Source organism: Propithecus coquereli, unplaced genomic scaffold (assembly GCF_000956105.1).
Source record: "Propithecus coquereli isolate 6110/MARCELLA unplaced genomic scaffold, Pcoq_1.0 Scaffold26, whole genome shotgun sequence".
Taxonomy (NCBI): domain Eukaryota; kingdom Metazoa; phylum Chordata; class Mammalia; order Primates; family Indriidae; genus Propithecus; species Propithecus coquereli.
The window spans coordinates 6,580,235-6,595,498 of record NW_012148174.1 but is presented as its reverse complement, the minus strand read 5'-3'; positions in this window follow the sequence as shown (position 1 = coordinate 6,595,498).

The window sequence follows — 15,264 nt, the reverse complement described above, 5'->3', positions numbered from 1 at the left end:
TGTCAGAGGTTAGTCTTGGAGTGTTAAAGGGAGGCAGCTGGATAGGAATGTGTCATGAAAATAAAAAGTCCAATAAAAATGCATGTGTTTATGAAAAAAAAAATAGAATGAACTGTGCCTTGAAGACGGAATGACAATTACTATCAAAGCCAATTTTGACTGTGATTTTTATATTTCTGAAAACTGTTTTTATTTTTTGAACCACATGGCCATTTGAATTCACCAGGGAAGTTATCACAACCATCACCTTTTTGAACTTTCTCCCCAAATAAAGGAAAACTCTCCCAATGTAATGGAGGAAAGCTATATGGGTCTGTTGAATCGTGTTCTCATGTGTCTCCTGAAAACCATAATGGAGGAATTTATGACTTCTCCTGACCTAAAGGTAGAAAGTGGTAAAATTGGTTTGTTGGCATTGTTTGCACTGTGTGTCCAATGGCAATAGCTAGAATTAGCCTTATGCACAGGCGAAGTGTGCAGCTTTGCAGTAATCCTTTGCACTGCAATTAGGGGAAGGAATGCATCTTCCCAATACTCCATGATGCAGCTCAAAATAGTATGTTACCACAGGGCCCAGAAAGGAATTCTCTTGGTTTGTAGATTTAAAAACACACACACACACACACACACACACACACACACACGGTTTTTTTTTTTTTTTTACAAAGTTTACAAATCTTTTTACCATAGCTGCCATTAGTACCTGAAATTCCACTTTTAAAGATTCGTTTGTAAATCAGAAGGCTCCTCAGTCTTCAAGTATCTTTAGAGAAAATGTAAATAGCTCCGCTAGGCTTAATACACTGATCTTTAGCATCCTTCAACACCTGCACGGAGTTTCTCCTGAGGTGATTAGCAAGGGAAAGGACAAGGGACAAGCCACTGTGAGGATAGGAGGCTGGGTACATTTGGGTGAGGGAGCATGGAATGTTCTAGGTGGAGCAAGGCTGAGAAAGACATTTATGTGAACTGGAAAAAGAGACTCAAAAAGAAACTTTGCCCATCTCATCATTGTATCTGGGCCTTGTTCTGAAAGTAGAAAGACAGAGAAATCAGATTATAAAATAGAAGATATAATAATTAAAAGCTGCTTCAAAGTCTTTAAGGGGAATGAGCTTATTAATATTTCAAATGTGCTCTCCGAGCAGATGCATTATTAAAGGAAGACCCCAGGACCGCTACAGGCAGGAATTCTTCCTTTGCCTGTAGGCCGTGTACCGAAATTAAATGATGTTCCAACTGACTTGGTCCATCTGATCTGCCCAACGGACCACGGAGAGGGAAACTGAGAAACGCCACCAACCTTTCTGCCAGCCCTTCGCATCCTGTCCCCTGTCCCCTCTCCGGCCATCTCCCAATTCCCTGCCCTTCAGGAAGTCCCCACTTAGACCCACTCTAACCACCCCCCAAAACTTAGGGAGCCCTGGCTTAATATAACCTTCTCAAGTAACCACATATCCCTGGGAAAATGCTGCATTTATAATAAAGTCTTATTCTAAGCAGAGCTGCCTACACTCAGAGCTGAACATGACGAAGTTTGTTAAATGCAGCACAGCTCTGTCTCTACCCAGAAAAGGAGAAGCAACACAAACTCTAGGCAAAGGACTGATGTCTCCAAAACTAGTCTTCTGTGCCTCGTCCTGGTCACCCTTTGCTCGCCCTTTCCCGGCCTTCCCTCCAGCTTCTGTCTTTCACAATCAGATGCTCTTATTAAATACCACCTCCCTCTCACAGACAACGTGCCTGTTGGAATGGCAAGGACTCCATTTCTTCCTCTTCTACATCCAGGAATCTGTGACTTCCTCCCAGGTCTTTTCTAACTGGCACCTGTTTATCCGATGCTGATTTGTCACTCTGAGGGAGCTCCCTTCCCATACTCCCCACACTTTAAAGCTCCAGGCTCATCAGCCTGGAACCGTGTCACCCACCTGCCTATCCCATCACTGCTCCTCCCAGACACAAGTAGAGTCACCTGGAATTTAATTCTCGTTCTTCAGTTTGCCGCAGTGATATTCTTTAGAGAAAGGTAATCATGTCTTTGGGCCTCAGTTGCATCTGTAAAATGGGTAAAAATACCTTCCTCATAACAATGCTACGAAGATTAATGCCTTAACATATGGAAAGTGGCTTCGAGGAAACAGCTGAAAGGCCAGCCTTAGTGACAAATTAGTTCTAACAGTGAACTGAAGGAAAAGACAATTTCTAGTCACTGATTCTCACCAATGTTAGCCATTTCTACTGATAAATGTATTTATGGCTTAAATTTACATTTTAACAGTATTGAGTGTTCCAATTCATGAATATGGTGCCTCTCTCCATTTATTTAGGTCTTTTCCCAATTCTTTCAATAATGTTTTTCAATTTCCTGTGTATGAGTACTGCACATATTTTGTTAAATTTTTACGTTGATGTGGATAAGTTTTTAAAGTTTTTATTTTATGACTGCTCTCTGTTCTCTTTTTATTTTTAATATTTTGTTAGATATATTGTGTATAGAGAAAATGCTGACATAATTTATACTTTGGAAAATTTCTTAGTGACTTAATGTGTGATCAGTTGTTATAAATATCTCTTGGGTATTTTAAAAAAAGAGTTTCCTTGGTTGTATATAAGTCTATCACATGGTTATTGATAAAGCTTCATGACTGCTTTGTTTAATCTTGCATTTTCTATTTTTTTTATATATTTAATCTGTTGATTTCTGAAAAAAAATCGTTGTCTCTCATTACAATTGGGAATTTATTAAATTATCTTTATATTTCTATCAGGTTTTGCTTAATTTGTCTGTCATATAATTTAATGCCCCAAATTTATGATTTTTAGAAATTCTTTCATATATTATTTGTCATTTCTGCTCTACTTGTTGCCAGTTATATAAGATTTCTATTTTAACGTCTTTGTTTTCGGGCTTTAATTCATTTTGTATTAAGTATATCTCTTAAAAACAGCTTGTAGCTGTATATTTTATATGCTACCAAATGTGATTAGAATAATTTACTGAATATTTATTATGAGAAATGATAATGTTTAGAATTTTTTCTACACTTTATTTTATATTTTTTTATTCAGTATGATTTTGTTATTTTCTTTCTGTTTTACTTTTTCTAAAGTTCATTGGAATAATTGTGTTTTCTTTATTGTGTTTTTCTCTCTATTGGCTTATAACCTAATTTATCCTTATTCTTTCAGTGATCATCTTAATTTTGATAAAAAATTTAAACTTATATTCCATTCTACATATTAATAATTCATATTAACTCTCCTAATATATCAAAAGCCTTATTCCATTTGTACTTACTTTTCTTATTGCTTTCCCAAATCACCACCTCACATATTTGAAAGTATCTTGGAATTGAATTCAAAGTTGTTATATATTTGTTCAAATTCAATCAACATTTATAGTGTTAACTATAAATTTACTGACTTTTTGCTCACTGCTTTCTGCCTTCCATTTTCTTCTTCTCTTAGATTCTCTTTTCCTTTTGGAGACCAAATTCTGAAATAATCATTTCAAAAAAATACAATGGTGATGTATTAATTAAGAATGTCTTTCCCTATAAAATACTCATATGGCAGTAGCTTAGATAAATAGGGATTCATTTGCATCTCACAACTAGAAGACTGGATGTAGGTGGCTGCTGCACTTGATTCAGGACTATGTAATATCAGTCCAACGTCTCTGCAATTTCATTTTCCTCGTAGTGGCAAAATAGCTACCACTACAGGTCTCAGGTAAGCCTTCTAGTAGAAAATATGAGAAAAAGAAAAGAATAGCATTTGCATGAGGAAATAAGACACTTTGCCAGGAATCTTATGGCAAATTCTGCTTATCACTGGCCAAAACCATATAATGTGAGCAACCCTATCTATGGGAAAACGGATGGAAATGGGGCTTGGGTCCACCAAGAAACAGCAATTTGTTCAGGTGCTTTTAGATGATTTACATAACTGGAAAAAAGTCTTCATTTTGTCCTCAACTTGAGTAATAGTTGTTTTGTTGTTTGGTGTAGTATTTTAGCTTCAAACTATAACATTTCATTAAATTAAATTAAGACATTCCATTTTATTCTCCCATGCAGTGTTGATGAGAAGGCTATCGCCAATTTGAGTTTTGTTTCTTTATAAGTAACCTATATTTGTGTTGATTGTGATGGTCATTCTGGAAGATTTGGGATTTTTTTTATTGTTAGATTTGGGGGGTTGAATGTTTTTGCCCCTAAATAGGCTCAAGTCTTAACCCCTGGCATCTATGAATGTGACCTTATTTGAAAACAGGGTTTTCCTGATGTAATCATGTTAAAATAATGGCAGACTGGATTAGGGTAAACCCCAAGCCAATGCCTGGTGTCCTAAGAAAACAGAAAGTTGGATACAGACATACACAGGGAGAATATTATGGGCCGATAGAGGCAGAGATTGGAGTAATGTGTCTACAAGTCAAGGAACACCAAGAATTTCTGGCAACCACCAAGAAGTAGGAAGAGGCAAAGAAAGATCTTCTAGAGCCTTCAGAGGAAGCATGGGCCAACCAACACCTTGATTTCAGACTTCTAGTCTTCATAACTGTGAGAAGATAAATTTCCACTGTTTTAAGCCACTCAGTTCATGGTATCAATAATTTGTTATGATAGTCCCAGGAAACTTACATACTAGGGTTCTAAAATTTCTCTAGGATATATATAAATATAACTATTCTTTTATTAATCCTATTTGACTCTATGTAGACCCTTTAAAGACATATCTTTTCTTGCCTCTGGAAATGTTCTCTTACTATTTCTTGGATTAATTTTTCCCTCCATTCTCCCTGTTCTCTCCTTCTGGGCCACACTGACTCATGCAGGGGACGGGTCATCACTACAGGGACGGTTGGTCATTCCATATTCATGAGCAGGACGAAGGCCTGTCTGCAGCCTCTGTGTTGATTGCAGCCTTTACCGAATGATCCTGGGGGTTGTTCTAGGGTGCCTTCCTGCTTCGTTTTTGTGTATTCTGAACGTGGAATTTCTCCGGGCTTTGTGAGATAAACTGCCCTTTCCTGCGTCTGCATACACTCTGGATGTAGTTTTCTCTATCCTTGTTTTCCTACCATCTGATCCTATCTACTTTCCAGCTTCTAGAATTTTTCACAATTTCTGGCTTATTGTTGAAATCCACTCTTGTTTTACAGGCTTATTCTTTATAAATATATTTTCTGTAACATCAGTGGAATTGCTGGCAGGCTACGGGAGTGAATGTGTGCTGCTCAATCTGTCATTTCGGGCCACTGCTGCTGTTTTCTAATCTATCTACCCGAGTTTATTTTTTCCCATCAGGCCTTTCAAATCATATTGGTGTTCAAAGGTTTTCTGTAATTTTTTTTTTACCTTGTCCTGGGCCTAAGCATAATTTTTTGCTGCCTCTGAATATAAACAAGGTAGTTTTTCTCTCCATGGGAGAATTATTGATTGATTTTATGCCAGCTGAAATTTTAAAAATCTTATTCATATCAGAATTCGAGGTTGTATGGTACTGGGATAAGATCCCTTACCTGAGGGTAATCTCGAATGTCCTTTAGTGTGCCCAGGTTTAAATTTATTTATGTTCCAAACTAGTCATGTGTATCAAGTAAGCCTCAAATTTGGGAAAGGCTAACTTGTCTTCATTAAGGTAAGGCCAATTTAGATGTTTTCTCAAATGCCACAAATAGTCCAATTAGATTTTCTGGCTTATAGAAACACACAAAAAAATACACAATTATACTACTGCCAGTATTGTCTATCTCCTAAGGCAAATTTAGTGCTAGAGAAAGGTTCTTTGAATTATATTTTAAAATAGATAGATTTGTACATGAATATATGTGTGTGTGTATATATATATACTTTATATTTTTAAGGTTGATAGCAAAGTCCTTGAATTAATATTTTTAAATTTATTATATCTTTTCCTACATTGTTATTTTAAAAACATATAGAAAGCCCCAGAAGCAAGCGCACTGGTCCGTTCTCGAATGAGGAGAGCTGTGTTGATTTTCTGTCTCTTTGTGGCATTAGAATGCAAGTCACTCAGGGGAAACTCACAATAATCTGTGAAGGATTCCACTCATTTTCACATTCAGTGATTATTTGTATAACACTGAACGTGTACCCTTCTCACTGAAATGAAGAGTGCCATCTACTGGTTGAATCTTTGCCGGAAAGACAGAATCCAGCAAAATCTGAGTGGGTGGGAACTAACATCACACCTAAGGCACTTCCCTGCCTTCCACCCTCAGATAATGGCTGAGTGAAGAGCTCAAAGTCGCCCCTGACCCAACACACACAGCCGTTTCATTTCAATCATGGTACCATCTTTAGAAGTGACTGAGAACTTAGGTTCTTGGAGCTGGCCATATTTGAGTAGATAAACGAGAATTTTTTCATAGCACGTTAACTTTCTCCAACTTTTTTAGAAAGTATTTTCTTCAGTAGAAAAATTCTGCAGTGAAATGTATTACATTAAAGGTATTGAGTAGTTTTTAATATTATGATGGCATAAGAAGAAACACATTAGCTTCTCGAATAAGGTAGCAAGACGTAGAATTCTCCGCATCTTCAGTGCAACCATCATTAATGTCTTGTTCTTCCTAGGAGAAGATGGAGCTGTGAACCACTTGGTATATTTGTCAGTTTGAGCCTCAGTAATGAGTGAGGAGGACAGCATGGCTCTATCAACAACAAATACTAACGCAAAGAAAACAGCTCAGTGAGATGACAATGACATATTCCAAATAAAAGCCTAGTTGGTATGTTAATGTATTAGAGCTTTAGAATACAATGAGTCTCTGAATACAATCTCTGAAATACGTCATTTTTTTAACAGAACACATCCAAACCCATGGTAGGTGGTTTTACTTTTTGAGACAGGAAAACCATTATTGCATAATTATTTATGTGAATTATACTCCTCTTTTAACGTGAAGCTTGATTTTATCACTGGCTCCAATGTTATTCTAAAGTGAATTATTTCACAGAGAGGGATTTTAGATACTAAGTCTCCCAAAATGACTTTCCTTTTTCTGATTTTTTTTGCTCAGTTATTTAATTCTTCACTGTGAGATTTTTACTTAACTACTTTAAGACACTCTAGATAAAATATGAGTTTCATGAGTGCATAATTCGTACTCAAAAGTATTTATTGTTTTGACCAGATTTTAAGATGCTTCTTGATAATCTTTATGTCAGGATTAAATAAAATTACTGAATGCCTATCAAGTAGTAAGTATTCAGCAAATACTAGTTATTATTATAATTAGTTTAATGGCCAGCAAAATATTGTCTTTGGATATGCAGTTCTCTGTTTAACAACTATAGAAATTTGCTTCTGACATTTAAAAATGCCTCGTAATAGATCTTCTCTTTTGAAACTCAAGATGCACTATCATGGATCCTATATGAAAATGTTGCCCTCATACCCCCCTAAAACAGAACAAAATTTGGAGTTTTTCATATTGAAGTTAGACTGCTAATAAAAAAAGTAATTTCATGATACATTTATTGAGTGAGCTCAATTTTTTCTATTTTTGATTCCTATCTGAAATGTCTAGAGCTGTTATCTTGGAAGATGGAGATTAAATCAAGGGTAGAATATATTTCTGTGCCAATTAATTCTTCGGCTGTCTTAGTTATATAACAATGTAGGAGGTAGTAGGAGTAATGGTGAAGAACATCGACTGGATCACATCCTTATTCTTCATCGATGAATGTATAACTTAAAGAAGCCACTTCATCTCATCAAGCCTCAGTTAACAATTACAGCAACTGTTCATGCCTCACAGAGTTGTTTTGGTAGGATTGGGTTGAATGGAATATGTAAGTGCTTGGTACAGTTCCTGTTTCAGAGTTGGCACTCAAAAAGCAACAGTGAGTCTTCCTAGTGTTGCCTGAATACCTTCAATAAGAGTAGTTTGTAATTCTAGAACCTAAAACTTTTAAGAAAACCTGATAAAGAACTAGAGCCATGTGACTTTGTACCTTTCATTATGCATAGCGCCTCTTGCTAAATCAGCATACTGTGCTCTCTCTCTTTCATCTTCTGTTTTTCACAGCTAGAGGTCATCTTCCCCCTGTATAGATAAGCCTTGCCTGGGTCAGTCTGTCACCATCCAATATGGTGTCAATCCATCTCAAATGCAGGTGTCTTTCCTTAGAGCCAATCTAATTAGCATTTAAAATAAATAGAAAGATCCAGTAAGTACAAGTTTGGAGATTATTATCTTGGTTCTATGATTTATCATTTTGTGACAATGAAAACATTACTGCCTTCAAGCTTAAGATTCCATACCTATAAAAATGGAGTTATATCCATCTCAATGAATTTTTGAGAGGATTAAATAAAATCCTATGTGAGGATTAAATAAAATGCTACACCTACCACATAGTGGTTGTTCAATGAATGGCAGTGGCTGCTTGGTTGTTGATATAACTATTATTATTATTATCGTGATCGCCATTATTATTTTGTTAACTCAGTACTTAGCAGCGCCTGGAACAATGTTGGCACATGAATGAGTGAATATAGTTACAGTCTCACCGCTATGCAAGTAGTGTCATTTTTGTCTATAAGGGAGAGCAATGTTTCATACTGGAAACATGAATGTATGTATTGGAGCATCCACAGAACACGCTGGCACTGATTCGTAGCGTTTGATAACTATTTAACTCAGCCATGAGACTCAAGGTACCGGCGAGCTCTTGAAAATACATCTGGCCCAGCCCCTTTAAATAAAAGTGACTACACAGGAGAAAGTGGAAAACAGATTTATTTATAAACCATCCTACATAGACACAAGGTGCAGCTTTGTTTTCGTGACACACAGCCAACTCTTTAAATATTTATTGTCAACCTGGGGAATTCATGCGTTGTCGACGGATGGCCGTCTCAGCAGGGCCTGCTTGAGGCTGCCCATCTGGAAGACGAAACTTTAGAGCCAATTTTGAAATATTTTTTCAAGGACAGATAAAACTGTTTCTAGCTGATTTACACCAAGATGTAGGAAAGCAAACCTGGTGCTTTTTGATTTGAGAGTTAACACTTAAACCAGAGCCCATAGTTCTTTCCTGGAGCACCTGTAGCAAACTCCCGTATAGTTAAGCCTAATTTAGATTCAGTTCTATAAAACCAGCCTGAGAACAATGTATGAATCATAATAGAGAGACATAGTTTCCTTTCATGGCACCAAAAGCAGTAAAAAATCGAGTTAGAATTTTATTCCCATCTCTCCTCTTCAGATTTAATGGATAGATATAATGTGTTAAGTCTTTGCCAATTGACTAAAATTCCCCAGAATTCTACCAAACACATTCTAAACGTAGTGAGTACTGTCACATTTCTTTTTAAAATTGCTGCTTTACCAATCTGAAAAACGTCTTTAAAAAGTTATACTTGTATTGCAGAGTCTCGAAAGCTGTAGTCCTGGTCAGAATTAGTTCATTCAGTTAGTCTTCCACAAACGCTCCTGCGATTTGAGGGGATACTCTTCCTTTATTCTATCCCTCCATTCCACTCTTCTCTACTCTTTTCCTTCTTCTCTCCCTCCCTCCCTCTCTCTCATTCTTCTTTCCTTTCTCTTCCTTCCCTTCTTTCTTGAATTCTCATGAGCTGATGAAGTTGGTGTTCAAGTGTGAACATATCTAACTACACAACCCCCTTTCCCTCTCCTGATGGTTAGAATTATTTTCCTCTAGAAACCATAGATTATTTCTCCATAAGATAAAATAATGTTTTAAACTCTGTATTACTTAACATGAGGGAGGTGTAAGAGGCATTTATGGGAATCGGGGTGGGAAGGAAGGGAGAGAGTAACAGCAGAAGCGAGAGCAATCAGGAAAGCCCCAGTAGAAGCGTTCAGATCACTGACAAAATCCCAACCGCATTTCAGAGCATCATCACATGATTTTCTTCAAGTGTCCCCCCCCAGTATTGTAATAGTCACTGCAAAAATACTAGTGAGCAAAATTAGTTCCTCTAAAATGATTTTCTATAATCTTAGTTTTAAAAAGGAGTTTAACTTGCTCCAAAATTATCTTTTCAAGCATTAAGAAGAAGCACTTTGCACAGCTCTCGCCTCTCTCGGTTGTTGAGAAGCACTTTCTTGAAATTAGTACTGAAATCCAGTAGCCAACAGAATCTGATAAAAATCCAGGGCAGCAATGGTAGATGGAAGGGTGTTTCTCTGAGTGTTACTTCTTTTCACATTAAATCTGGTATCACTGGAGCAATGAACATGAGATGATTTTTCTGTTTGTGATGTCTGGTTGCAGATGTCTACAGATTCCCCATTTGCTTGATATTTGGGACAATTAGCCAGGATAATCAAGCAAACAGACTTAACTCTTACTGCAGGTTTTATGTAGTTTGAAAACATTGACCATCATTAGCTGAATTCTTCATATCCCTCTGTGCCAGTTCCTTAAATGTACTTGTAAACAGAGAACCATATAATTGGGCAATGCTTATTTTCAGAAGAGTTCCAATTATTTGGAGAGCAATTTTCAAAGAGTTGGCATGACTACATCCCTCTTTCTCTACATTTATTGTGTATTACTGAAAAAAAATGCGTTTGCAGTGTGTTTCAAGTTATTTTTATTCTGTTTTTTCTCTCTTTTTGAAATATAAAACGATGCACTGTGGTTAAATATTATCTAGTGATTCTTTGGACATACTACAAGCCTGTAGTAACTAGTTTTTCCCCATCTTAAAATTGTGAGCTGACAATTATAAGCTTTGAAGACCATTTCTGCTTGGACCCAGTACCTGGGGTGAGTTCATTCATTTTATTTTATTTATTTATTTATTTTTTTGAGACAGAGTCTCACTGTGTTGCCCGGGCTAGAGTGAGTGCCGTGGCGTCAGCCTAGCTCACAGCAACCTCACACTCCTGGGCTCAAGCAATCCTCCTGCCTCAGCCTCCTGAGTAGCTGGACTACAGGCATGCGTCACCTTGCCCGGCTAATTTTTTCTATATATTTTTAGTTTTCCAGATAATTTCTTTCTATTTTTAGTAGAGACGGGGTCTCGCTCTTGCTCAGGCTGGTCTCGAACTCCTGAGCTCAAACAATCCGCCCGCCTCGGCCTCCCAGAGTGCTAGGATTACAGGTGTGAGCCACCCTGCCCGGCCAGTTCATTCATTTTCTACAGGACAGTTCCTTGAGATTTGTGGATTTTCCTGAGTAGATCTAATTTACGTAAGTAAGGAATAAACTTCTATCACATTTAAGCCACTCTCTTACTGGGCTGTCTGTTTTATGCAGTTGATCCTATTTCTAACGGATTCAGCTAGTGATCAGGAATAGACACAAACAACCCTACATTCCCAGGGTTGGGAACACTTGATTTGAGTCTTGAACTAGGTCTTTAGCCAGATGGAGCTTGGGTTTGTGACATGGAGGTTGTTGTGACTTAGAAGAATGGAGAATAAAGGTAGAAAAAACACTACATTCAAATGTAGAGCAAGGAAACACAGATCTAAGTCATTAAGGCTTGCAAAGGAGGCATCCTAACAGAGTCGTGATGGCTATCTCTGCTCTCTCTGCTTCTCCATCTTGCGCTGTGCCCCAGAGGGCTGACCTCCACAACCTGGGATCTGCAGGCTCCTTTGTCTCCTGGCTCTGGTTGGGTTCAGTCAATGGGAAGCACCAGCAGAATATCAGAGTGTGGAAGAGAGGGAGGTTAGGGTATTTATTCCCTCGGCTTCTTCCCTGCAGAGCCTGGCACTGGCTGCATCCCTGTACCAATGGTCACGGCTCCCGTCAGCCAGCCCTCCCTCTGGGTTGCAGCGACTCCTCTGTCCCTTTGTCCCTTTAGACCTAGTGGTGGTAATGGCATCCCGCTGTTACTAGCTGTTGAAGAAAAAACAAACTGTTATTTCTCTATGCTCACACTCAACACAGAACATTTGACACCAGATACGTGAGTCTTTCCATACCAAGTAATTCTGATATTAAAGTTCACTACCCTATAGTTGGCACAGATCCTATAGGTTAAGGGTTCAGTCCTACCACACTGCTCCCCCCCATTTCAGACACCAACCACAAGGGATGGGTTACCACGTTACCCACTATTTTGTCCAACTTGGCTACAAATCAGAGGTTCCCACAACCTTCTCTTCAGGTTCTGTCATTTGCTAGAACAGCTAACGACATACGCAAAGCAATTTACTTACTAGATTACTGGTTTATTACAAAAGATATATTAAAACAGCAGTTCCCAACCTTTTTGGCACCAGGAAACAGTTCATGGAAGACAATTTTTCCACTGATGGGGAGCAGGGGAGGGGGCAGGCAGAGCTCAGGCAGTGATGCAAGCAATGGGGAGCCTACCGCTCACCTCCTGCTGTGAGCTCCCCCTTCCTAAATTTCATGGAAGACAATTTTTCCACAGATGGGGGGTCGGTGGTGGTGGAGCTCTGTGGCCCGGTACTGGTTCATGGCCCAGGGACCCCATCCTTTGGGTTTGCATGAAGGCTTCATTATGTAGTCGTGATTGATTAAATCATTGGCCATTGGTGATCAACTCAACTTTCAACCACTCTCCCCTCCCCAGAGGTCAGATGAGGGGCTCAAAGTTCCAACCCTTTAATCCCAAGGTTAGTGCCTCTGGCAACCAGCTCTTCACCCTTAGGGGCTTTTCCAAAAGTCACTTCATTACCATAAACTCAGGTGTGGTTGAAAGTGCCTTGTTATAAACAACAAAATATTCTCCTTTCACCTTTATTGCTCTTTTCACTTAGGAAATTACAAGGGTTTTAGGAGCTCAGATGAGTAATTTGGGATGAGGACCAAATATGTATTTATTATATTATCACAGTAGCTCAGAGGATCTGCATTATGCTGTTGTAATAGAGGTAAAGATCTGAAAAAGGACAACAAAATGTTTTATGAGTTATCTCTTTAAAACCCCCAATCCTTTTTGAGAATTAAAACCTTCATTCCTTCCTGAGACCAGTAATCAAAGGGGCGTAAAAAGGCTCTTTGCTGTTTGTTTTATAGTATCTTAAACCACAGGAGATGGCTGAACAGAATGGTCTAGACAAGGGTCACAAGTCATTGTCATCAGAGATAAGATCAACCAAAACCACCAATTATAATTAAACAACAATAGCCCAAGGCCAAGATATATGACACATAGACCTGAGCCCAATCACCAAACCCCCCTTTAGAAAGTTTTTCAGCTGTTTTTCAGCTTAAAGGCAGGATGGTGGTCTTCTGAGCTGCTGGTCTGAACAGCCTCCTTTATCAGAAAATTAACAAACTTCTCTTTCTTTTTCCTCAAACCACTTGTCCTCATTCTTCATTCTTGGAGGACAATTTTTCCACAGATGGAGGGTCGGGGATGGCAGAGCTCTGTGGCTTGCATCCTTCATTATAGGACACAAATGAGCAGCTGGGTAAAAGGATACATAGGGGGAGGTCCAGAGGGGTCCCAAGCATAGGTTCTTCTGATTGGCCTCAGGGACAGGAACCAAACTTTCGGTAACACTGTGATTTCTCTTGCTGATACTTTTGTAAATGTTCCCTTTATTAAACACTTCTCAAATGAACCCAGTTTTTGATATGCTTTTGTTTCCTGATAGGACCCTGACCTATCAGAGTTCTGGTTGCTTTCTTTTGCCATTTTATAGCAGTTATTAAAAACAGTAGGAGTAAGCTACCCAGCAAAAGCATAACAGTCATGCCTCAAAATTCCCGGAGGGATTTTGTGAACACAGCAAGAATTTTTTGTGAATGATTGGAACCATTCTCTGAATTAAGGAAATTGTGAGAATCTTTATCCTCTGAGATCTACCTCTCCTGGTGCATGCCGGTGTCCAGATGCACTCTGTCTGTGTTGGAGCCATTTTATCATGTTAGAAGATTTATTGTTGAATCCCTGCTATTGTTCAGTTTGTTTCAAGAATTCTTAACCAAATGATTTCCACAAAGACTTCGCTTTCTTCTCTTACCCTCCCCCAACCCATCTGCTCTGCAAATTGCTTGCTGAATAAACGCTTTACCTGTTAACCCCTGAAGTGGCTTTTCTTCTCTTCATCAGAACAGTAGCTGTATTTTCGTTTGCCTCTTCTACCGTGTTGCTAAAGAAAAGAGAAGGGCTTTCTTCTTTTATTTTAGGAAGAATAATTACATTCTTGCGATCAGAGTTGAAAATAGATTTTTTTTTTAATTGCTCAGCAACTTCACAGTTTCCATAACATTATTTGAAGGCTACATCCACTGATTTTAGCAATAGAGGTACTTAGGGTTATCTCGTGTACATACACAATGGCACTAATGGAGGAGAGAGGATGTCTATATCAAAGAAATATACTGGTTGTGTTTAGCTAAAGATGCAAATGGCATGAGGAGTCATAGAAAATGAAGATGGAGAGGTAGGAAAGTGCTTTTAGGCACACTCCTGACTTACACATTCTTTGTTGACTAAAGTCAAGGCGTAGATACCTAAGCCATGAAACTCTTCCTTACGGACAGCAGGAACATGACTTATAGGACATGCAGATACATAAAAATATCAAAACAAAAAGGATACACAAGAACATAAATAGTTATTGAGATATTGAGAATTATAGAGGAAAAAAGGGGGTAACCCTTTTTCTCCCCATTGTAAAGGTTATGGCCCACACCCCTATAACAAAAAACTGGTTAACAAGGGAAAAGTATAACAAATTCATTACTATTACATGCATATGTGTGTAATCAATAGGATTGATTTTGTTTCTTCATGCTTTCGTTTCAAATCATTTTGATGAAATGTTGTGATTGCTTTTGAAAACATAAATCAGTACTTGAAGGCTGACTTCCTATTCTGCTATTGTCATTTTGTCACTTAGCTCTTATCATGGTAACAGAATGGGTGTAGCAGTACCAAACAGTACATGCATAAATATCAATGTCAAAAGGTAAAAAAAAAAAAAAAAGAGGTTTTAACAGAAAAAAAAAACCCAAATGGTAAAATAATTTAAAGAGGTTTATTCTAAGCCGAATGTGTGTGACCAGCCTAGAGTGTGTGGCTTCAAGAGGTCCTGAGAAGATATGCCTGAGGTAGCCAGGTTATAGTTTGGTTTTACACATTCATGGAGACAGGAATTACACGTAAGAGCCTAAGTCAGTAAGTAAGAGGGTGTACATTGGTTTGGCCCAAAAAGGAGAGACATCTCAAAGTGGGGACTTACAGGTTACACGTGGCTTTATAGATTCTTTGATTTGTAATTGGTTAAAGAAATGAAGCTTTGTCTAAAGGCTTGGAATATTTTAA